Source organism: Asterias amurensis, chromosome 18, assembly GCF_032118995.1.
Source record: "Asterias amurensis chromosome 18, ASM3211899v1".
NCBI classification, from domain to species: Eukaryota; Metazoa; Echinodermata; class Asteroidea; order Forcipulatida; family Asteriidae; genus Asterias; species Asterias amurensis.
Genome location: NC_092665.1, coordinates 21,251 through 45,479, shown reverse-complemented (window position 1 = coordinate 45,479; position 24,229 = coordinate 21,251). Strand labels below are relative to the sequence as shown.

Here is a 24,229-nt window from a genome sequence, read left to right as displayed (position 1 = left end):
ATAGTTCCTGTCTCCCTGGTGGATGAGAGAATGCATTGAAGTCTGATGGATCAACAACAGATGTAATAATGGCAACTATACTTGTTTTAAAATGAAACTAAAACAGATTTTACACATGTAATAACATAACTTTAAAGGATTGCGCAGAAAGTTTGTTGCGTCAATCTTTTTACAACAATCGATGTCTTTGAGATGACATAAATAGTTCAAACCTGTTGCTGAAAAGCAGCGACTGAACTCAATTTTTGAACTAACTTAGTGATGCAGTTGTTGAATGATTCTCCATATACAGGTGATGTCACAAGGATAATGGCTACCAAGGATCATGGAAGGAGGACGAGGTAGTCTTATGGTCCGAGGATGCAAGTTTCCAGGTAAGACGACTTAAGAAAGTAAAATACAGTATAAGATGTTAATGTCCATAAGTATTAAGTCGTAAAAAGGTGCTTTTGAAAAGTTAATGTGGCTTATTTTGAATGCCCAAACAAAACTAGCTCAATAAAACCATGCAGTTTAACCCTTAACATAACCTAAACATTCCTTTCTTTCCTCTGATGTGTTCATCACTGTCATCAAAGTTTAACGAAATGTTTACAATTTTCATTACGATTTGCTTAATGCAGACAAACGAGTTGATGAGAAATATTTGACTCTCTAAGAATTCAAAGAAATAAACCCTAACAAATAATATGATAGAAAAACTCAAACCCAACTTTAGGTTGACCTAAATTTTTCCCAAACTAAATGGGATAATAATATTTGGAAGTGCATTTTCTGAATGTTTCTATTTTTTGTCTTTTATTTACTGCAATGGTGAAATGCGAAACCAACTGCCTGTGAAGTACGGAGTCCAATGAAGACTGCACATCAATGGCCTCTGCGTTCGTGCTGGTGACGTCCATCCGCCGATGACCAAGAAGACAACCGCTGGTTGCCTGGCTTCATAGAGGATAGTTCCTGTCTCCCTGGTGGATGAGAGAATGCATTGAAGTCTGATGGATCAACAACAGATGTAATAATGGCAACTATACTTGTTTTAAAATGAAACTAAAACAGATTTTACACATGTAATAACATAACTTTAAAGGATTGCGCAGAAAGTTTGTTGCGTCAATCTTTTTACAACAATCGATGTCTTTGAGATGACATAAATAGTTCAAACTTGTTGCTGAAAAGCAGCGACTGAACTCAATTTTTGAACTAACTTAGTGATGCAGTTGTTGAATGATTCTCCATATACAGGTGATGTCACAAGGATAATGGCTACCAAGGATCATGGAAGGAGGACGAGGGTGTCTTATTGTCTGAGGATGCAAGTTTCCGGGTAAGAGGACTTAAGGAAGTAAAATACAGTATAAGTTATTACTGTCCATATAAGTATTAAGTCGTAAAAGAAAGTGGTTTTGAAAACTTAATGTGGCTTATTTTGAATGCCCAAACAAAACTAGCTACATAAAACCATGCAGTTTAACCCTTATCAGAACCTTAACATTCCTTTCTTTCCTCTGATGTGTTCATCACTGTTCATCAAAGTTTAACAAAAAAATTTACAATTTTCATTACGATTTGCTTAATGCAGACAAACGAGTTGATGAGAAATATTTGACTCTCTAAAAATTCAAAGAAATAAACCCTAACAAATAATATGATAGAAAAACTCAAACCCAACTTTAGGTTGACCTAAATTTTTCCCAAACTAAATGGGATAATAATATTTGGAAGTGCATTTTCTGAATGTTTCTATTTTTTGTCTTTTATTTACTGCAATGGTGAAATGCGAAACCAACTGCCTGTGAAGTACGGAGTCCAATGAAGACTGCACATCAATGGCCTCTGCGTTCGTGCTGGTGACGTCCATCCGCCGATGACCAAGAAGACAACCGCTGGTTGTCTGGCTTCATAGAGGATAGTTCCTGTCTCCCTGGTGGATGAGAGAATGCATTGCAGTCTGATGGATCAACAACAGATGTAATAATGGCAACTATACTTGTTTTAAAATGAAACTAAAACAGATTTTACACATGTAATAACATAACTTTAAAGGATTGCGCAGAAAGTTTGTTGCGTCAATCTTTTTACAACAATCGATGTCTTTGAGATGACATAAATAGTTCAAACTTGTTGCTGAAAAGCAGCGACTGAACTCAATTTTTGAACAAACTTAGTGATGCAGTTGTTGAATGATTCTCCATATACAGGTGATGTCACAAGGATAATGGCTACCAAGGATCATGGAAGGAGGACGAGGGTGTCTTATTGTCTGAGGATGCAAGTTTCCGGGTAAGAGGACTTAAGGAAGTAAAATACAGTATAAGTTATTACTGTCCATATAAGTATTAAGTCGTAAAAGAAAGTGGTTTTGAAAACTTAATGTGGCTTATTTTGAATGCCCAAACAAAACTAGCTACATAAAACCATGCAGTTTAACCCTTAACAGAACCTAAACATTCCTTTCTTGCTTCTGATGTGTTCATCAGTATGTTCATCAAAGTTTAACGAAAAATTTACAATTTTTTTTACGATTTGCTAAATGCAGACAAACGAGTTTATGAGAAATATTTGACTCTCTAAAAATTCAAAGAAATAAACCCTTACGGATTATGATAAAAAAAACTCAAACCCACATTTATGTTGACCTAAATTATTCCCAAACTAAATGGAATAGTTCTATTTGGAAGTGCATTTTCTGAATGTATCTATTTTTTGTCTTTTATTTACTGCAATGGTGAAATGCGAAACCAACTGCCTGTGAAGTACGGAGTCCAATGAAGACTGCACATCAATGGCATCTGCGTTCGTGCTGGTGACGTCCATCCACCGATGACCAAGAAGACAACCGCTGGTTGCCTGGCTTCATAGAGGAGTGTTCCTGTGTTCCTGTCTCCCTGGTGGATGAGAGAATTCATTGCAGTCTGATGGATCAACAACAGATGTAATAATGGCAACTATATTTGTTTAGACATAAAACTAAAACAGATGTTACACATGTAATAACATAACTTTAAAGGATTGTGCATAGAGTTTGTTGCATCAATCTTTTTAACAGTCTGCATCTTTGAGATGACAGAAACTTCAAACTTGTTCATGAAAAGTAGTGTTTGAACTCAATTTTTGAGCTAATTTTGTGATTTTATTTTGAAGCAGTAGTCCCGTAATGATCATCAGATGGTTACATTATATTAGTCTCTATATGGTTTGTACTGATGTGATAACAACTTTCTTTCAGATGGCGCACCCCTAGAGGTCATCCGCTAGACGGGGTCTATACAAGAATGCTACCAATGGCCATTGATGTAGCATTCTTACATCAGCTGAATGACACAGCACACAACCAGAAACAACTGAGCTTAAGATGCTGATGCTGGACAGGGCGTAGAAGGCTGCCATCAGAGGTTCTCAAGATGGCGTCGGCTAAAGACAACCTGTCGCTCTACTACTTACATACAGGTTATTTGATGACTACTTTTCTGCCATCCTGTCAACATGGACCATGAAGATGTGACATTACAACACAAAGTTAGATACGTCATGGCTTGAGGAGATATACATTAAGTATTTCTACAACTACTTACCAGGATCCTTGAAGGTAAGATCTCTTTTAGCTAATAAATCTGAGAAATCCATTAACGTGCGGAAAATAAACTTTGCTTAAACACAAAATTTGAACTTACAAATCTTTTTGTTTCAATTTTGTTTTATACCATATTACAGGATGAACAGAGTGGAACAACTAAGAGCTGGTTACGTCAAGATGCTGAGCCACATTATGCAGCACCAATGAAATTGTTGCTTCAACACAGTCTTTGTAAAGAGGACTGTTTCTTCATGATGACTGCCCTCATCAAAGGTCATATCCACCAGCTTCGACTGTTACTAAGGATGTACTTTGACCAATGAGTAGACTTTCCAAGAGCATGAACAACATTGAACAAATCTTCCAATGGATCTTGATGTTACAGCATGATCATCCAGATTCATCTGCAGATTGAACTCACTTACACAACAAAGTTTTCTTATTGTGGAACAATGACTTGAATATTTATAGTATTGCTTGAAGCTTTGCATGGTAAATAGAAATAGGAAGAAACTATAAATATGTATATTTGACTTGTGGGTACACTCTTTTGTGTGAGTGTTGGCTCTGAAAGACCCTTTGTTTGTGTGAGTGTTTGATCAAGGCTGATTTGTCATGGTGTCCCAGACTGCCGTGTGCTTTATTCTCATGGATATGAATGCAGCAGGTCTCCTCTGTGTCATCGCATTCGGAGGGAATGCTGGTCGTCTGTGTGAAGTGATGTTTGATTCTTGTTTGTTTCTGGGAAGGTCTTGAGTTGAGCTTGGCTGACGATTCGTTAGAGCTTGTGAGATGCATGGCCGATGTCTGGAAGGGTGATGGTAGCCTTGAACTGCGGACTTTTGTCTACTGGTGTGATGAGGAATGGCTTGGGCTGGCTGTAGGAATTTAAGGTCTTTAAGTTGTTGAGTTGTAGTGATGTCTTGATGTGATGAAGTTCCTGCTTCAAGCTGCCTTGTTCAACTTATTTTGTAGACAGAATACGTAATAACTTGTAATGAGATAATTCCTTACAAGTTAATGTATTCACATTTTTATATTGCTTGTTTGTAATGAGGTATTTCATTACACTCATGCAAAACATCCTTGCAATGAAATACCTCATTGCAAGTATGTCAAAGTTTCAAGTGCGTAATGAAGTACTGCATTACAAGCATGAAACAAGTTATGTAAATTTGTAATGCAATTGCTCATTACAAATATGAAACAATAGGGTAAACTCATCAGAAATATAAAGACAACAAGCTTGTCATGAAGTGTATATGAGTGGTTTAACATTACAAACTAATATAATTTAGTTTTTACTTTTACTGAATTTGAATATTGTATTTAATATGAATGGTACCTTTTATTAAGTGTCACACTGTCTTTTCCATTATTCATCCAAACAATATTATAAGTGTTCTGGGGGTACCCCCACATGGTGGCCACCATGTTTGTTTTGTATTAGTTATTATTTAAGGACATCAATATTGTGACTCACAATAACTGTTATTGAGGTTTTAAATTATGGTCATGACATTGTACTGTGTTCCTTGAGGATGTTTTAGTCCTCATTATTATGCTAATAAATTACAATGGTCATGACATTGTATGTTTATTGAGGGTATTCGAGTAAACTTATTAATTATAATGGGCATGGCATTGTAGGTTTATGGAGTCCTCATAAATATGTTAATTAACTACAATGGTTTTGACATTGTACTGTGTTCCTTGAGGGTGTTTGAGTCATTGTTATGCTAATTAATTATAATGTTCATTGTTATGAGCTAGGCAGTGCTATTTATCATAAATTTGTGCATGATGTGGAGTTTTTGCTCAATAGAGGGCGCTGTTCGCCGGGTACCGAGTACAAGTTGCTATATTAATTATTTACAATGGTTATAACAAAGGTGACAACATTTATATTATCTACTTTTAATTATGTTGCATTAATGTCACACTCAGTATCCATAATCTTTATACCTTTCAATATTTGAGATTGCTCGTTAATTATGGTATTTTTTTAATACAAAGGACATGACATTGGTTTTATTATCTTGTGTTAATTTTGTGGCAAAAATGCCACACTAAGATTGGTATTGTGATATACCATTCGCAACAGTGTTATAGTTGAGAGTACTTGTTAACAAGGTTTTTTTTAATTACAAAATTGTTGACAAGTTTGATAATGCCTATGTAGTAGCTATTTGATGCTAATATCAGGGTTTTCAAGAGTACTTTCTCACAAGAGTGTTTCTTCACTCTGCAGACAATGGGAGCTAGCCACTATTAATAATGACTTCCGATATAGGAAATTGATTTAAATTATATAATGTATCTTATCTTAGACAAAGGAACTGGTTTTACTGCTAGAAAACAGTATATACAATTTTCTTTAACTGCATAATCCTGGTCAACAACTTTAATTGAAAAATTGAAACCATTTCTTAAGTCATAGTTATTATAGATAAGTTTAAGTGGGGTTTTCCAGAGTATTTGTTATCTCTGGTTTTTTACTCCGTAGGCTAGGTATCAAAGGGGGGTAACATTTCCAATGAAGCAATCGTTGTAATGGTTACACACTTTGATGTATTATGATCCCTTTAACTGTTGTGGGGTGGAAGATGACAACCTTCACGTGGTCCACCCTGTTGTTAACTAATGTCATCAAAGACCTTTTTCGCAAATTCTTTTGGGTAGCCCTCACTGTTGAACAAGGTGCATGCTGATCCAGCTCGCAATCAAACTTGATCGCTATGCATGCGTACCAAGTATTTGCGATGAGGTCAAAACCAATCTATGTAGCAACCCCTTGTTTTCATACTGGTATTGTCTTCTAACCTAATTAATTTCAGTTAGCCCTATTAATGCCTATTACCATAACTATCAATCACTTAAAGGCAGTGGACACTCCTGGTAATTACTCAGAATAATTATTAGCATAAAATCTTACTTGGTAATGAGTAATTGGGAGAAGTTGATGGTATAAAACATTGTGAGAAATGGCTCCCTCTGGTGTGCCATAGTTTTGGAGAAAGAAGTAATTTTCCACGAATTTGATTTCAAGACCTCGGATTTAGAATTTGAGGTCTCGAAGTCAAGCATTGAAAGCACACAACTTTGTGTGACGTTGGTTTTTCTTTCAAATCGAGCTCAAATTTTTACAGGTTAGTTATTTTATGCATATATGTTGAGATACATCAACTGTGAAAACTAGTCTTTAACAGTTATCAATAATGTCCACTGTCTTTAACTTTTAAGTGTTTTTTGCCCGTTATGTGTATAGTATTTTCAAAATGTTCATTTTATTTTGCCACATTTATGTTTATGGCTTAGTGTGAAATAAATACCTTGGTCATGTGAAACAAGAAACAACTTTGTGGTAATTAAGATTTTAAAATAATAAAATACCCCTGTAAAAGAAATTGCTTTTTTTTTGGCCACTAGTGAAAAATGTCTTAAAACACATTTTACTTTAGCCCAAAGCCACTGCACTCAAGCTTAGCTGCACTACTTTATTGCCAAAACTATAAGAATAATTATCCCTAGATCAAGACACAGTTGGAGATATCGTGGTAACGCTTCTTATACTTCTTTTGAGATATTATTGCAAAAATTCCTGAGAGAAGAGAGTCCCATAGTAGTACACAATCTGAGAAGTTGAGATATTGCCAAAACTCTTAAGCAATGTGCACTCAGTCTGAGAAGTTGTGTTACCTCTGTACACTTTGAATACTTCTTTTAAGATATTGCCAACTTGTAAACATTATAACCACTATAATATTATAAGTCAAGGGCTGTTCCCGTCAAGGCAATATTTTAAATGGTCAAAATTCGTTTAATAGGACACAGAGTGCAATTTCCACCATTCTCCCCAGGACCTGAACAATCCCGGGTTTGCCCCTCCCATCATCCCCCATCCCCCCCCCCCCCCCCCCGGGGCCTAGGTGGCATGGCATCCAGGGCCCATTATTTCAAAGAATTGTATGTTAAGCAGAAACGAGCTGGATACCACTCGCAAGCTGAACATGACATGGTATTATGCTGGTAACTTTAGTCTGGTAGTATATTTTGTTATAATAGGGCCAAAGAAAATTCATTTCATCTAAGAACAACCCTAGCGCCCTCTGTAGACTAGTTATGTTTAGTGTTGCATTCCGCGATCAATTCAAGATGGTGAACATCATCGCGGGAAGTATAAAATGAGTAAGTGGACAATTTTGACTGTTAATATCTGTGTAAAGTATTATTTATGAAGCAACTAAAGCACACAAGTCAAGCTAAGGGTTGTTAGAGTACATTTATCTGGTTCATTCCGCCGTCCGCTCGAGAGAAGCTACTTTTAAATCGTTTTCTTCGGATAGCTGGTCTACGCATCTAGGTAGTAAGCTAGACCCAGTAACTGGGGCGCTGTACTCCTTTTCAACAATTTTTGACTTTATCTGTCGTACTAGCTAAAGTCAAAAATTGTTGAAAAGGAGTACAGCGCCCCAGTTACTGGGTCTAGTAGTAAGCTAAGCCTAATGTACACGTTTGTATGTACGTAGTGTACTGAAAAGCATTGTTTACGTTTGGTAATTGTTGTTTTGTTAAAGACCAGTCTTCTTACTACTAGGTGTATCCCATATAAATCATAGAGGGAGTCGTTTCCTACATTATTTTATACTTCCATCAGCCATCCAAGTCCAATGATCGTCAAGCCAGTTTTTAAGTTAATTTTTATTTTGAGTAATAATAACCAAACGTGTACTTTCCTTTTAATAATACTAAATAGGGCTATAACTATAAATCCAGACTAGTTAGTATAGTTAAAGTACATATTAATGTAGTGTCACCGTGGTCAGGTGGTTAGACTGCAGGACTTACATCACAATATTGTGGTCATATCCCCCAGCTAACCGCTGTTTTCACAATGACTAGAGAACAAATATTGTCGTCTAGTTACTGAATCACAATTTCTTGATTTGTGCAATTCATAATCATAGATGTTAAACCAATGTTTGTACTATGAGAGAGATTAGTGTGAATGGTGAGTTGCGATATCGTAAACCTTTCTCCCGGGAGTTAACAAGACTGTGCGCACAAAACGACAGATTGTCCAAAATAATAATAATAATAATATTAATAATAACAATTTCTGGAGGTTGGTGGGGTCCTGCTGGAGGGTAGTGACATTATTTGATGCAATTGACATAACAATTTATAATTTATCCTTAATTTCTATTCTTTGACCATTGATCTGTTTTAGATTCAATAAGATCTTCACCATACAATGAAGTAACTTAATGCACTCCCGGCATTACTCATTCTGGCCAGTAGCTATAAAGGTAAGTTTAATTTTTTTGAATCCAATAGACAAGGTCTAATGAATGGAATGAAATGGTAGTCATGAACAGCAGTGTGAAACTGGAAGGGTCTTGGCCATTTGGTAAAGGCTCGAGCGAAAGGCGAGGGCCTTTAATCATGGCCACGACCCTGCATAGTTTTAAACACAAATTTAAGAACGAGTGAATGCTCTTTTATTCCCATTCATTTATGCCTTTTTGGTTCAAAGGCATAATCATTAAGAAACTCTGTAAAAATGTATCTGTTTTCTGACGACCTTGAGCTCCGTGCGTTTGTTTAATTTCTATGACTCAGACACTTTTTGAATGCATTCTTGGTGCAAGACATTCCTCGTTTTTCTTTAACACAGCGCGACCAACTCACCAACAGCGCCTGCATTGCCCGCAACAAGAACTGTCTTGCACCAAGACTAGTGTATAGTAACCAAAAATAATTGGTTATAAACAGAGTTCCAGCTGGTCATTATCAACATTAAACACTTTCTTTGTTATGCTCTTGCATACTCACTTCCTTTTTTTAATGGAGCCTTTGTTGCCATGAAATTCCTTTGAAAGCATTTTGTAAGACCTTTGTAAGTAAGCACTGACAATGCATGAAGTTCTGCTACTCTAAGCAGCATGGTCAGTGGATGCATAGAGTTAGGACAGAGGTGACTGTGGTAGTGCTGGGCTGGCCATTTTAGTAGTAAAAGGTGAATAATAACCTGATGGAGTAGTATTTGGCCTATACTTCCATTTGCACCATGTGCCATGTAAGTACCATGTGTTCTACCATGACTACCAAAATAGGTTCTTTTTGCTAGCTACCGTTTCTTTAAATCTCAACCCTTAGAGTGACAAACATTTTGCCCTGCACTTCTTGCAACTGGGAGTTCCTTACGTTGGGCCTCAAAACTTCAAAAAACATCTTATCAGGGTCAACATTGACTTTCTGAAAAATGGCACTTTGATTACTTAAGTGATTTATATTTTATACATTCTTTCACATTCATTAATCCCTTCACAATTCATATCTGTGGCTAGAAATGCAAGTTCAGCATTCGACATACACTCATAAACATACATTTTTGAGGGGGAAAAAAGGATGAAGAAGAAAGACACCTTACATTTTATACAGTTTAATTAACATATATCTTTCTAAGGTAGCCCACCTTGGTGGGCTGTTAATGCAATATTTTGGTGGAGCCATTTGATGCGGCAGTCAAAGTCTGGTGTTTCTGATCAGCAGAGTATGGGTTCGACTCTGAGTGGTGACATTTTGTGTCATTAAGCATTTTTAATAATACTTGGTTTTACATGTACATTTACAGTGCGCTTTATCACACCCCTAAGGGGCATATCAAAGTGCGCATTATTTTACCTGCCAGGTACAGTGGAGCTTACATTTATGAGACCTATTTTTGGAAATTGTTTTACAAGGTGCTATGGCGCATTATGCAGCCAATTAAACCAGAAATACTGGGGCGCAGTAACCTGTTCGCTTTTCGCGATATGAACTGCACTATTTTTACATGCTGTTTACAACACACGGGACCTACAGCTTTACGTTCAATCAGAAAGTCAAAGCGATGGTTAAGTGTCCTAACCATTATTGCTCCGTCCTTCGGATTGGACGTAAAGATGTAGGTCATGTTTGTTGTGTCATGTATGAAAATCAGCACACTTATCATATATAGAGAATGGTTTTGCTATTACTATTTATTTATTTATTTTAATTTAGGCCCTGATGTGATTCAAGTGTGTTTGATCATGAACACTTGTTTTAACTGATTATGTGTATATTTTGTTCTGTTGTAGACCATGCTTTGACAGAAACTCTGATACAAATGTTTCTGACAATGATTTGTAAATCATCTTGCTGTTGTTCTGTGGTAAGTACATACATGTATTTTAAAATGGTCTTTATAGAGGCACTGAACACTAGTAGTAATTACACCAAATAATTGTTAGCCCAAAAACTTTATAGTTTTGGTCACGAGCAGTAGAGAGCTGTTGATAGTATAAGCAAATTGTGAGAAACATCTCCTTGTGAAGTAACATAGGTTTAAAGGTAGTTTTCGAAAAAAGTTTTGCAACAAGGGTGTTTTTTTTATCGTTATTGGGTTTTCTAACTTTGATGACAAATAGGCCCTTCCTATGAAATATGCAAATGAGATGTGCACATGCGCATAAACACCTATGGATGGCAAATGCAAAAAAGGGGTTGGATCGTGCATGCCGAACTCTTGAGGGAGCTGGTTTCATGTTTGGCTTTCATTTTCATTGGCCAGATGACAGTAAGTTGTTCTGTAGCTGTTTGTTTGTAGAAACCAAAAGAAAAAGGAAACAAATAATTGTCTTCATTTTAAATCTCTTATAAATAATTGGCACAAACGAAAATATGAGGATGTAGAAAGGAACAATTTAAAGCTGATTGTGAAGAGGCTGATCAAAGAAGTGGAGGAACTTAAGACCGGAAAACATCACTCTATGGCTCAAAATCTTGGCTCTGCTTACCGCAAAATTATTCTGCGCTTATGAACACCAGCATTTAATTTCTTCGCTAGCTGTGTATAGTGTAGAATGCCTAGTTGTGATAAGCTGGAGTACACACACACACACACATGCCAGAATCCCTGCTAACATCAACAACAATTCAATAAACAAATTAATGAAAGAGTCTAGCTACAATCCTTATGGTTGAACCACCCTGGTTTACCAATATTGGACAAACTGTGGACTTCTTTATTGCCTCGTTGACTCATTTATGGAATGAACCCAGACAAAGAGCCTTACCCTACCCCTCCCCCACCCCCTCCACCCTTTGCTATTCACACCACAAGTATGAAGTTGATCACTGTTGACTTCTTCATTGCCTCAAAGTGAAGTCTTGATTACCTATAAACATGATAAATGAAATAGAATGCCTAAAGCGAAGCAAAATTGAATGACTGAACGGGAAAAACGAAATGATGTGCGCACGTAACAAAATCGAATGCAAAAAGAGCTAAAAAGAAACCCTAGTTTGAGATGAAAGGAAAAACGTCTGAATTAATAGAGACACCAGACTGTGAGTCCATGAATATGAAGTATTGAAAACAAAGTAATCAGTTTTCATGATTACTGAAATTGTGCACCATGCCTCAAAGAACAAAGAGTACCCACAACTGTGATTCATTTTGTTTGTATGTCCTTTCCTTAACTTGGTCTCTTTATGTTAATGTCACCTACAAGTTCAGAATCGTTTTGTAATGCTGTGTGTCATTGTTCATAAATAGTCTTATAAAACATTTAAATTGAATGTGTCTTTTTTCATGTTTCTTAGGATTTGTCTATGTGAAATGTTTGACATCACTGAAGGAGCAAGTATCATCAAAGGACTATGGTTAGTTGTGTTAAATGCAAACATTGGATGCATATGAGAATGCATGGTGCAGATTGATCAAGTTCTGACAATGCAAAAAGGAAATGTATTCAATATTTGTTGTACTATAATCACTCATAGATGCTTGTCCTTGGAAAAAATGCTCTCCATGAATATGCAAAAGACACAGAAACTTGTATACCCAACACTGAAATGCAGATAATGCCATGTAGATTTCAATCCTGTCCTCCGTCACTTTACTTGAAAAAACCCCATTTCCACAGACGTGCTGTGAATGATTTTTTCTGGTACCTACAAATGATGACACTTGAAGCATTTTTCCTTAATCCAATGACAAACATTTGTGTGTGTGGTCTATATAGATGTATCCCTGCACGTATGTATTTTGTTAGGAGTTATGAATGATTGTTGTACAAATTGTAAATGAATTTCATTTTGTAACTGAAAAGTGTTTGATACTTCATAATGTATTAAGTGTAGTTGTTACAGTATGAAATGGACTCTATTTGCTCCTATACATTATCCATGAAACCATATCATTTAGTTGTGTACAGTAGATAGAATGAATGAATGAACGAATGAATGGATGAGAGTTATGTATTTGTGCACCTTTCCCGTCCCAAAAATGCTATGCAAGACAGTATGATTCATTATTGAAGTTGTAAATGTGTACATGTAAGAAATCTTTATGTGCTTGTTCATTTTCAGATTTGCTTGATATTGTAGGAGTTTGTTGACCATCAGACTGTCATACTGCCTTGCATGCATTAGTGTTGTTCTTTTTTGTGTTGTCTTCAAAGCCACGGTGCGATGTCATTTTTTTTCCCTTGAATCCCACCCGATTAATAGTTTTTTTTATGCCTTTGATATTTTTTCTTCGCAGAACTCTGGTAAGTTCTGAGTATAAAGTGCAACAATTATTGGTGTGTAAGGGTAAAAAAAACAAATTAATATTCTTTATTTCGGATGCAAGTGTAACATCTATAAATCGTTTGCAGTACCCGCTGCTACACTTACGATTCAAAATGCCTCTAGCCACCGGGCAATCTCAGTGGTCTAGTTGGTATGACACTGCTCTAGATTTGCAACGGTCGTGGGTTCGAATACCAACCGAGTAAGTACGGAGTAAACAGTGGCAATTCATCAGTGTATATGGGTACAAACCAAATTAATATTCTTTATTCTGGATGCAAATCTATTAAATCATTTGCAGAACCTGCTGCTAAGCGAGGATTCACACTGCCTCTAGCCTCCGGGCAAACTCAGTTGTGTAATTATGTTTTTTTTTTTTGGGGGGGGGGGAACTTGCAACTTGAGAGAACAGAAAGTCCCATTTGTTTCTGTGGGTATAAAGGTCAAAGGTATGGAACTATCGCCCTTTTGTACACCTTGATAATGCCATTTGCATTATGACTTAATCTGTGAAATTCCAATCAGATAGTATACTTTATATTCCCAGAAGTTCACAAAATTGTACACTCCTCATTTACACTCAAGCTTAGGAGTTACAACAACATACCTTTTGTTTTTTATTATTAATCCTTTAAAAAAAAAAATTTTTTTAATCCTTTTTTCAATAGGAGTGTTCGATATGACAATTAATAGAAATTGTTGTGCCATGGCTTTGAAATATTTTAATTGTGAGCTGACAACTTTGCGGTTTATTTGTCTTGTTACGTGTTTGTGAATACATACGTGTACCTGTACTTGTTTATGTTAATTTATTTCTTCAAATTGTTTTTAATTTGAAATAAAAAGCAATGCTGTTTTAAAGGCAGTGGGCACCATTGGTAATTGTCAAAGACTAGCCTTCACAGTTGGTGTACATGTATCTCAACATACTGTATGCATAAAATAACAAACCTGTGAAAATTTGAGCTCAATCGGTCATCAAAGTTGCGGGATAATAATGAAAGAAAAACAACCCTTGCAACACGAACTTGTGTGCGTTTAGATGGTTGATTTCAAGACCTCAAGTTCTTAAAGGAACACGTTGCCTTGGATCGGTCGAGTTGGTCTTTGAAAAGCGTTTGTAACCGTTTTTTATAAAATGCATATGGGTAGAAAGATGTTGTAAAAGTAGAATACAATGATCCACACAAACATGCCTCGAAATTGCGTGGTTTTCCTTTTACCTCGTCGACAAACACGTCGGCCATTTATGGGGGTCAAAATTTTGACTCCCATAAATGGCCGACCGTGTTAGTTCGCACAGTAGAAGGAAAACCACGCAATTTCGAGGCAAACTTGTGTGGATCATTGTATTCTACTTTTAAAACATCTTTCCAACCATATGCATTTTATAAAAAACGGTTACAAACGCTTTTGTTTTGACCAACTCGTCCGATCCAAGGCAACGTGTTCCTTTAACTCGAGGTCACGAAATTAAATTTGTGTAAAATTACTTCTTTCTCGAAAACTATGGCACTTCAGAGGGAGCCGTTTCTCACAAAGTTTTATACCATCAACCTATATCCATTGCTCATTACCAAGAAAGGTTTTATGCCAATAACTATTTTTAGTAATTACCAATAGTGTCCACTGCCTTTAATTGGGTATTGTAAAGTTTGTTATTGCGAATAAATCATGTGTACCTGCAGTAAAGAAGTGTCTGGTAATTTTTACTTTTGTTTATTCTTAGGCATTAATGTGTAATTGTGATGAGTTGTCAGCTCTCAATTGAAATACTTTTAATTTTAAAGATTTGGTATGTCCACAAATTTAATGTGTTTTCCTGACCAAAAACTGAGTGATAATGCTATACCTTATAATTAAGACTTCTTTTGAAGAATAATGGAATACCTTATCTTTAGAATAAAAGTGACATGTATTTGTGTTGGGTGTTTGGTTTTAATAATTTGTACTAATTGGACAAGAGGACACTTTGGATCCAACTTCCCATGTGACTACATTGTAACAAGTGAGGACTGTGAGTATGAAAAACCTTTCCTGGACACAATCACGCCACATGCACAATATTGGAATGGAATTATTCTGCTACCAAGCTAACATTTCATGAGTGCAAAGCCTCGGGAACATACTTTTATTTTTTATTTTTATCTTTTTGGGGGGAGGGGGGGGGGGGGTGGGGATGGGGGGAGTGGGATTATGCAGTGTGGAGGGGGGGGGGTGTTAGTCTACATTTGTAAACCTAATTAAACTCAAAAGATGGAGGCGACAGCGTTTAGAAGGCTCGCCACCCCAGTATGATGTCTTGCATTGTATCCCAGTACGGTCTGTCTCTCATCATGGGTGATCAGCTCCTATAATGGTGACATTGTGAGATTGCACTCATCATGCAAAGGTGCGTGCCACTTCTGCATTGATGCGGAGGTGTGTGGCACTTCTGCCTTGTGCGGAGGTGCGTGCTGCTTCTTTACGGTCAAACTCCATCTTTAGACTCGGGCAAAGATAGCCCATCAATTAACTATGTTGAAGAAATCTCCTAAAAAGAATCGTTAAATATAGGACAGTAGAATAGAATAGAATCAAATAGAATAGAACCAGTACTTGGTGACTGTAAACCTCCTTCAATTAGCCAATAGGATGGAAACTGAAGTCCAATACAATTTAGTAAAGGTAAAAGGCTAATGTATGACACTTATTGTCATGTTTTTGATTTGCTTTTAATTTAGTGTTTGTTTACTGGTGGGAGTTTAATAGCTTTTGAGTCCACTCTTCTTTTTCTAGTTTGTGGCACACTTAAATTATGGTGGTTCAGATATTAGATTTATTTTCCATACCATTAGGTAGTGCAATATAATGAAAAACTACTTAACAGAAGTTAATCATATAGTGGGAGGTCGCAGACAAGAAGCCTAAGCTTGTACAAGGACTGATCTCTTTACAAAGAATACATACATGTACAAATAGGAAGTTCGGATAGAAACATAGTTACTGTTAGATTGATTTGAACTCCTTATTGGAATGGCCCTATTTGTGAGTGGAGACTGCTGTGGTATGATAAAGATATCCAAATGGTCGTAAAGTGAATCAAATTGTACTTTTGTGTAAAACCAACATTGTTAATTAGTTAATGTCCACTGTTTTGCCTATTAGATAAACGTCAAGTTTTAACTAGATTAAACAATTTAAATGATTTTGTGAAACCCCACTACTTATTAAGTGAGCTATACACCAGTGGATGATTTTTGCAATCACATTGTGACTGCTGAAGCGGATTGAAATTAATTTGTCACAGGTTCATTTTATTGTATTCTCTACCATTGATATGGTTCAAAGAATCAAAGGTATACACTAATTGTACAAAATCCCGTTTCGATAAATTCAGACGCCCCAATCTAATCTTACAATTAACATGCTTTTAAATTTGCTAACCAGCAATATGACTAAACTTGTAACTGAAGTCTTCTGATCAAATGGTTTGTATACATTTTAAAATGACTAATTAAAGACTTACATACATGTAGTAAGAATTACAGCAGCTTTGTATAGTAAAGTGCACTTTGAGACACATTTCACTGTGAAGTAAATACATTGCCTTTTAAATATAAGAAGCATAATGGCAGTAATGCTCTTCAGAGTGTGTATCCCTATAGGGATTATTATTTCTTTGTTGACATTTGCTGGGAAGTTTCTGCTATCTAAAAAATGGGCCCGTTTTTTAAGATTGTATACAACTACATTGATAAAGTATTAAAACAATTGAACGGATAGTTCCAAGAAATATTTTGCCTGTGAACCTGTTTATGGTACTGCCTTGTCTTGTCTTTACTGCACAAACTTCTGCCACTGGGCTATAAACGTGCAGACCCTCATGCATGCATGCCCCTACATTTAAGTTAAAATTAATGTGTCAATGTAGAAACATACACTGTATGTATTTATTTGAATCTGAGAAGTTTCACAGTATAAAGCTTCTGAAATTCTGTTTTACAATAGAAACTGTTTCCAACAATCAAAAGAACTCTGCATAAATTTACCTGTGAATCTACCTGTATAGATCCTAATGGTACTGCTGTGATTAATTACAATTTGCTGTGTTCAAATTGCAAGTCCATTTGTACCCACTTTTATAATCACAATAAAATGTCTTAACGAATAAGAAAGAGCTGTGTTGTGTACAATGCGCTGACCCATGTACGTGTATAAAGTGTTTCCCCCACAAGGAAAAGAAGTTTAGTTGTGCTGCATATATGTACACTTTCAATATCTAAAATTAAATAGAACTGTTTCCAAGCTGCGATTTCCTCTTACACCATTACTAACCATAGCTGGCCTTAAAAAATAAATGCATATGTACTACTGTACCACTACCTCTAAATAATGCTCAGTACCTCAAATGCTCTTTTTGTCAAAGCTACATCAGGCTTACACTAAGTCAACGCATGTGCGTCAATCAGGGGTAGGGGAACAGGGGGACATGTGTGTCCCCCCCCCCCCATGTTCTGGGGTGAACAATATTCGCCCAGTTTTTGCTAACTTGTGTGTCTCATAAGAGGGCAAATACATGTACATGCGTGTCGTCTCCATACTTTTTTGTTCTCTTGTACTGTAGTTACTGTATGTTTACTTTATTGAGACGCGCCATCTCTGTATGCTATTGTCAGTCTGCGGCCTCTATGACTTGTTTGAGCGATATATTGGCCATGTTTTATCCAGGTAACTTCGCACTAAGGGCTGTTATTATTTGACTCCATATTCATTTGAGAAGTATGTGAGGGTGTTTATTTTGTTCTGTTTTGTTTGCCATTAGGGCTCTTAATTGCCTTAGATTGCATCACAGAGCATCTGAAATGCAAAATTTGTTCATGTAGGCAGGCCCAGACCCCAGGCCGTAAAAAGGCTTTGTGTTCCATTACAGAGCTCACAAAATGCATAAGATGTGTCACAACTTATTACTGCTGATGATGAGTCTAACCCATTCTTCCTTGGACTTAACTTGCGTATGACATGATCCCCAGACAAACTTATGTTTGTTTGGCTAATTCCACATAAATGTTGTGTTGTTTTTTGCATTGAATTGTAAAAGCTCATTATATGCTTTCAAATAATTACTGCATGCAAAGTAGACAATCTAAGCTGTCCAAAACCACTTTACCCTTTTGTCTCCTTAGATTGATAAATGTTTATGACAATTGAAGTTGAAGGATCTGGAACAGGTGTGGATACCCTAAATTAGCAGATAAATATTGAATCACACATTTGTGTTGTAGTTCACATCCAATTAAGATATGTATTAATGGTTAAATATCAGCTTTGAGACCTTTTTTCCAATCCCGGGTGAAATTTACACACCCACATGAAATATAATGATCACATACTGTGGCGTGTTTCCTGCGAGACTAATTCGAATTCGGGAGTCTTGGGAGAAGTCTAACCACTGGGCCTAAAGTTCCCCTTATCCCGAATCCAAAGTGAACCTCAGACCAGGGGAATACTACAAGCAGTCTCGGGCTAAGGCTGCAGGCTCGTTTTGGTGGAAATCTACTGCCCGACCGGTTACTGTTTGTCTGTTGCACTCCGGGGGCCGGGTTGGAAATATCTCTGGGGGGTTTGTGAGAACATAAATGAGGGGACTCTGACACACAGCTCTATGTGAAAAAACTCTTTAATTGCCTCACTTTCTCAAATCCAATCGAAATACCTTCAACAAACCTGTCTTCCCAAATGCACTCCTCGGAGGACCGATGCACTAGCAAATTTATCAAGGCCAAAACGCACGCACTAGCACGCCGACTGTTTTGCTTTGTCTCATTCAAGTTTCCAAAGTAGGTGGACTATTCAACTGATAATGAACAAGCACTTGTCAACCCCAGTGAGCTCACTCTGAGCGTCGGTCTCTGTGATCAACGTTGGGCCATCCAAGTTCCCTGTGAACTTAGCCCTGGAGGCCTTACACTTTCGTATTGTACTACAGTGATGTCCTGGATATCAGGGTCCATTTCTGGGGCCGAAAAATGTCAAAGCTTCAGAACTCAAATTTTACCTGCAAGAAAGCCCCAATTTCAACAGATTCACATTCCATGGCAGCATACATTTTTCTGCGGTGGGTTTTGATCGTCATATATTCTTCACAAATCCATATTTACTGAAGTATATCCTTGTTTTGGTACTGGCACTGGACACTCTTGGTAATTACTCAAAATTATTAATTGTTAGCATACAAACTTACTTAGTAGTAACTAACAATGGAGATCTGTTGATAGTATAAAACATTGTGAGAAACAGCTCCCTGTGAAGCAACATATTTAGAATTGAATTTGAGACCTCAGCTGAGGTCTTAAATGAAAGAATCTGAAAAAACACAACGTTTGCTGTTTTTTCTTCCATTATTGTCTGTTATCTTCGATAAATATTGAGCTCCAATTGTTACAGATTTATTATTTTATGCGTATGTTGAGATACACCAAGTGAAAGGACTGGTCTTCGACAATTACCAAAGGTGTCCAGTGTATTAAATGTATCTACTATCCAATTCGCCTGAACTAAAAAACAAAAACCATTTTTGTTTACTGATATTTAGTAAAGAGAATAATGTGACGTCTTGAAATAGTGTCCCGTCAGTCATATTATGTCCCGTCAATCACTTTTTGTCCCGTCAGGTGAATTGACACAATTGGCCGAAAAAGAGGAAAAGAAACTGTCCCAACGGACTGGTCAATTGCTTACATCCCTACAGGGTACATTTGCCGACACACAACAGGTTCAATCTCTTTTTGGAGTGTTTAGCCTATGAGGTGACATTGTCACTCTGTTTCACCATGCTTGTGGCCTTCTGTGATGACAGCAAGTCGAGGAAGAATCAGAGAAGTTGTAGTTTGAACTATTGAAGAAAGAGAGAGAGAAAAACTAAATTGTTTTAATATGTAGTCATTCAGATGAATTTCATTATAATATGTACAAATAACACCGGCACATTATAAAGTTCCTAGCAAGACAGGATTAAAAGGGTTTTTAGAAGGGGACACGAAAAAGCATAGTTGTAAGTTTATGCATTATAGCTTTCTTATTGATTGTACTCAAGTACTCCCCAAACACATGATTGATTAGGACCTCACAGTTCTGTCCATTCCGTCAAATGTAAAACCTTAAAAGTTATTAGAATATGTGTTACATGAAGCTGCTTCCTTGAAGTACTGAAAAAGAAACATATCCTGCAGCTTTGTCTCTATTTATTATGGAACTTAGAAGGAGTCTGTCCATTATTGAAGTTTCTAATTGAAGACAGAGTGACATACTTCTAGAAACTATAAGGCTCTCTCACGGGGAGCTTTATAGTTACTGTAGTTTTTTAGAAGTACCTGTGACAAATCGTGGGCTATGTTTACAATGTTGCTCTTAAACCGTTGTTTGTTTTTTTTCTTCTGTGATTCTCAGTCAGCTACTGTCCTCATGAAACTGACAAAATGGCAAAAAGTGACCCATGATCTTAGTTTTAATGCCTACTGTTGTCAGTGGGTATTCATGGGGCTGCCTACTTCATGGGGTTGTGTTTTGGCATAAATGTCTTGAAAAACCAACATAAATTATCATGACTACGATGAACTGATGCACCACTTTTACATATTAAGGTATGAAAATTTAAAATCATGCTGCAATCAAACAGACGAAACTTAGATAAAAATGCCAACCCAATCCAATTTGGAATCCTGTTTTTAATTTCATTTTATAAAATATGAGCTAACGTTTGCAAATTTGTTTTTGGACTCCCCTTATTTATTTGTTTAAGGCCGTGAGAATGAAAGTTTTAGATTTGCTTCCGGGCATTTTTGAAAGGACATGAGGTTTTTTTTCTTTTTTCTTTATTCATTATTTTGCACACGAAGATGCGCAATCTTCAAATTGCGCAAAGTGGAGCTCGATACACAAATTTGCCTATTCTGCATAGCGCAAATTAAAAATTGCGCAGAATATTTGTGGGGCAAATTTGTCGATTGTGCTCGACAGATGAACGGCAGCAGATCTTATGCGTGTTTAACTGCAAACAGAATGATCGCAATGACAATACTAAAATGCGTAAATATAACCTTTTACCCTTGTTTGATGATTTTAACTTGAACATTTGTGATGATGCATAGCCTTTTTTGTGAAACTAATGAAATTTTGTGAAAGTAATTAAATTTTTCGGCGGTAGCTTTCAGAGCATGCGGGCGGTGGACGCAAATCTATCATTTTCGTTCTCATTGCCTAAAAGTCTGTGAGCTTCCACCTACAACCTAGTCCTACGTATTCTAAGTATAGTACATTAATAGTAACACACTTACCGATGAAAGTGAAGAATTCCAAACAACGATGCAACTTCCCATGTGTGCAGTGGCCCGGTCACAACACCAGTTCAATGTCAATGAGCACGAACATGAAGGTCACAAACACTGTTGAAACGACATAAAATAGGCTCAAGTATCAAAGTAGAAAGTAACCTTATTGACTACTTCTTAAGACAGAAGCTATATTATTATCTGTAGATCTTTTCTTACAAAAAAAGCTTGTATTGTACAATCCGTGAAACAAGTGTACAATGTCGAGATACTCCTGGAAGAAAAAGCATGGGCTCAAGCCATTTGTACATTCGTTAAACGTACGCGAAGTCTGGGTGGCGCTTGAAAGTAGACTTGTATTTTATACCAGTCCTTGCATTTTGTGGGTACTGATTATTAAAGTATTGTTAGACTAGCTACAAGGCATTGTAAATTAATGCATCAGAGATAACTGTTTGCGTTGTTTTAAATGCAAATAGAACATCAATGAAATATGAAATGTGAAATAAACTGATGTAAGTATATATCAGGCCGAAAACTGAATACAAGCTTTACACCCAAAAGGTCGAAATATTAGATGTCAACAAATATTAGTAATTAAAAAAAGTAACAAAAATAAAATAAAAATTATTATATTAAGAAGCAGCATTATGTAATCTGATTTACTTGGTAAGTCCTGAAAACATAAACAAAAGCAAAGTTGCTGCTCGATCATTAAAAGTTTCAAGTTGACAGGAAACAGGTGAAAAACATTGTTTCCAAATGTGAAGTTTTCCAAAACAGTCAGTAAATGGTGTTGTTACTTTTCAAAGTGTCCAAATTTGAGGACTGAAAGAACAATACATTATCAAAACATAAATGAAACAAATTTTGTTGATGACCTGTTGTTTTGAAACAAAGACACTTATTTTATTCCTTTAGAAAGAAACCAACAATAATATTAAATTCATAGAATTAAAACAGCAATTTTACACAAAATACAGTGACTTTAATAATCAAACCTAATTTTGAAAATAACGTGAAAGTATGATTTAAAATTGTAAAGGTGTTTCTGTACATACTGTAATTAAAGTATAGTAAATTTCCCTGAATTACATATTGTAAAACAAGTGCTGTAAATTTTCCTTGAAGTACATACTTTTATTAAACTACAGTAAATTTCCCTTGGAGGACATATAGTGTAATTAAAGAACACTAAATTTTCTTTGAAGTAAACTTTATTTGTACTGTAGGTAATTTAGTAAAGTGAAAGGCAGTGGACACCTTGGTAAACTACTGAAAATAATTATTGGCATTAAATTGATGATGAGTAATGGGGAGAACTTGATGGTACAAAACATTGTGAGAAACGGCTTCCTCTGCAGTAGAGTAGTTTCTAGACAGAATTAATTTTCCAAAAATTTGATTTTGAGATCTCAGATTTCGAATTTATAAGGTCTCTAAATGCACCATCTAAAAGCACACAACTTTATGTGACAAGGGTGTTTTTTCGTCAATTATTCTCGGAACCCTCCACGACCAATTGGGCTAAAATTTTCACAGGTTTGTTTTGTTTTGTATATTTTCAGATACAGCATGTGAGAAGATTTGGTCGTTGACAATAGTGTGCAGTGTGTTTAACCAAAAAAATAGTTAATTTATGTACCGAGTAATTGAAACTATGTTTTTACTACACTGAATGTCAAGTAACATATTTGACAGTCATTAAATGTTCAGGTACCTCAACGTAGAGCTTTTACTATCAGCTGGAGAGTGAACCTTAAAAAAGCACGATGAAAAGACTTTGTAAAGTGCCATGTATCGAGGCATGGGTACTGTCATACATTTTGTAAACCACCGGTCTATGGCCGCAGACCCCATTTGAATCTTTAACCTGATAAAACTTATTATTAGTGGGTGTGTCCATTTGACCTGCTGAAATGTCCTTAGACCCCATTTGTAGTTATCTTTGTTATTGAGAGTTATCTTGATTCAGTCAGGTCTTGAAAAACCACCTGAACTTTTTGGGGTGCATTCAATGTGTGAATATAGTTAAGTTTACCTGCCTGAAAATAAGTTCCTGTTTAACAGGCTAATAGACTTAAAATGCACTCTGAGAAGTGTTGTTGTCATATGTGAAAATGTTTTCTTGTTGCTGTCAAACTTTGGCCTGTAATTCTTGGTCATGCTTTTACATAACCACATTACTGTAATGTGAAATGTCGTTGCAATTGAATATACAAAAGTTTGTATTTATTGTAGTAAGCACTACTCTGTAATGCCCTTACATGTGTAAGAGTGTTATCCCAATGTAACCAGGTCCCTTTAGACATCCTAGTAAGCAATAGTTTACAGTGGAGTAAGACCGTTACATGTGCAAGTGTATTTACCCTTACATATGTAAGAGTGTTACTCCACTGTAACCTGTTGCTTGATTAATTGTTGATACTAGTAATGAACAGTTTGTAATGCCCTTACATTAAGAGTGTTAGTCCACTGTAACCTGTTGCTTTATTAATTGTTGATGCTAGTAATGAACAGTTTGTAATGCCTTTACATTAAGAGTGTTAGTCCACTGTTACCTGTTGCTTTATTAATTGTTGATGCTAGTAAGGAGCAGTTGTAATGCCCTTACATTAAGAGTGTTAGTCCACTGTTACCTGTTGCTTTATTAATTGTTGATGCTAGTAATGAACAGTTTGTAATGCCCTTACATTAAGAGTGTTAGTCCACTGTTACCTGTTGCTTTATTAATTGTTGATGC

The 24,229-nt window shown here is 36.3% G+C and overlaps 2 long non-coding RNA genes across 5 annotated transcripts; both read left to right on the top strand.

Annotated features, from left to right (window-relative positions):
• Positions 1-2,198: 2,198 nt before the first annotated feature.
• LOC139951008 (uncharacterized) lies at positions 2,199-6,916 on the top strand. 2 transcript variants are annotated; one of them, XR_011787719.1, is made up of 4 exons: positions 2,199-2,280; positions 2,755-2,932; positions 3,227-3,586; positions 3,712-6,916. It is a non-coding gene; the product is annotated as an uncharacterized lncRNA (long non-coding RNA). The 2 variants fall into 2 exon arrangements; XR_011787718.1 differs by lacking the exon at positions 2,199-2,280 and having other exon boundaries at positions 2,296-2,932.
• Positions 6,917-7,691: 775 nt separating this feature from the next.
• Positions 7,692-24,035, top strand: LOC139950514 (uncharacterized). Of its 3 annotated transcripts, XR_011787664.1 has the most exons (5): positions 7,692-7,762; positions 8,805-8,883; positions 10,699-10,772; positions 12,206-12,265; positions 23,055-24,035. It is a non-coding gene; the product is annotated as an uncharacterized lncRNA (long non-coding RNA). The 3 variants fall into 3 exon arrangements; XR_011787663.1 differs by lacking the exon at positions 23,055-24,035 and having other exon boundaries at positions 7,693-7,762; positions 12,206-14,302; XR_011787665.1 differs by lacking the exons at positions 7,692-7,762; positions 23,055-24,035 and adding an exon at positions 7,860-7,937 and having other exon boundaries at positions 12,206-14,303.
• The last annotated feature ends 194 nt before the right edge of the window (positions 24,036-24,229 follow it).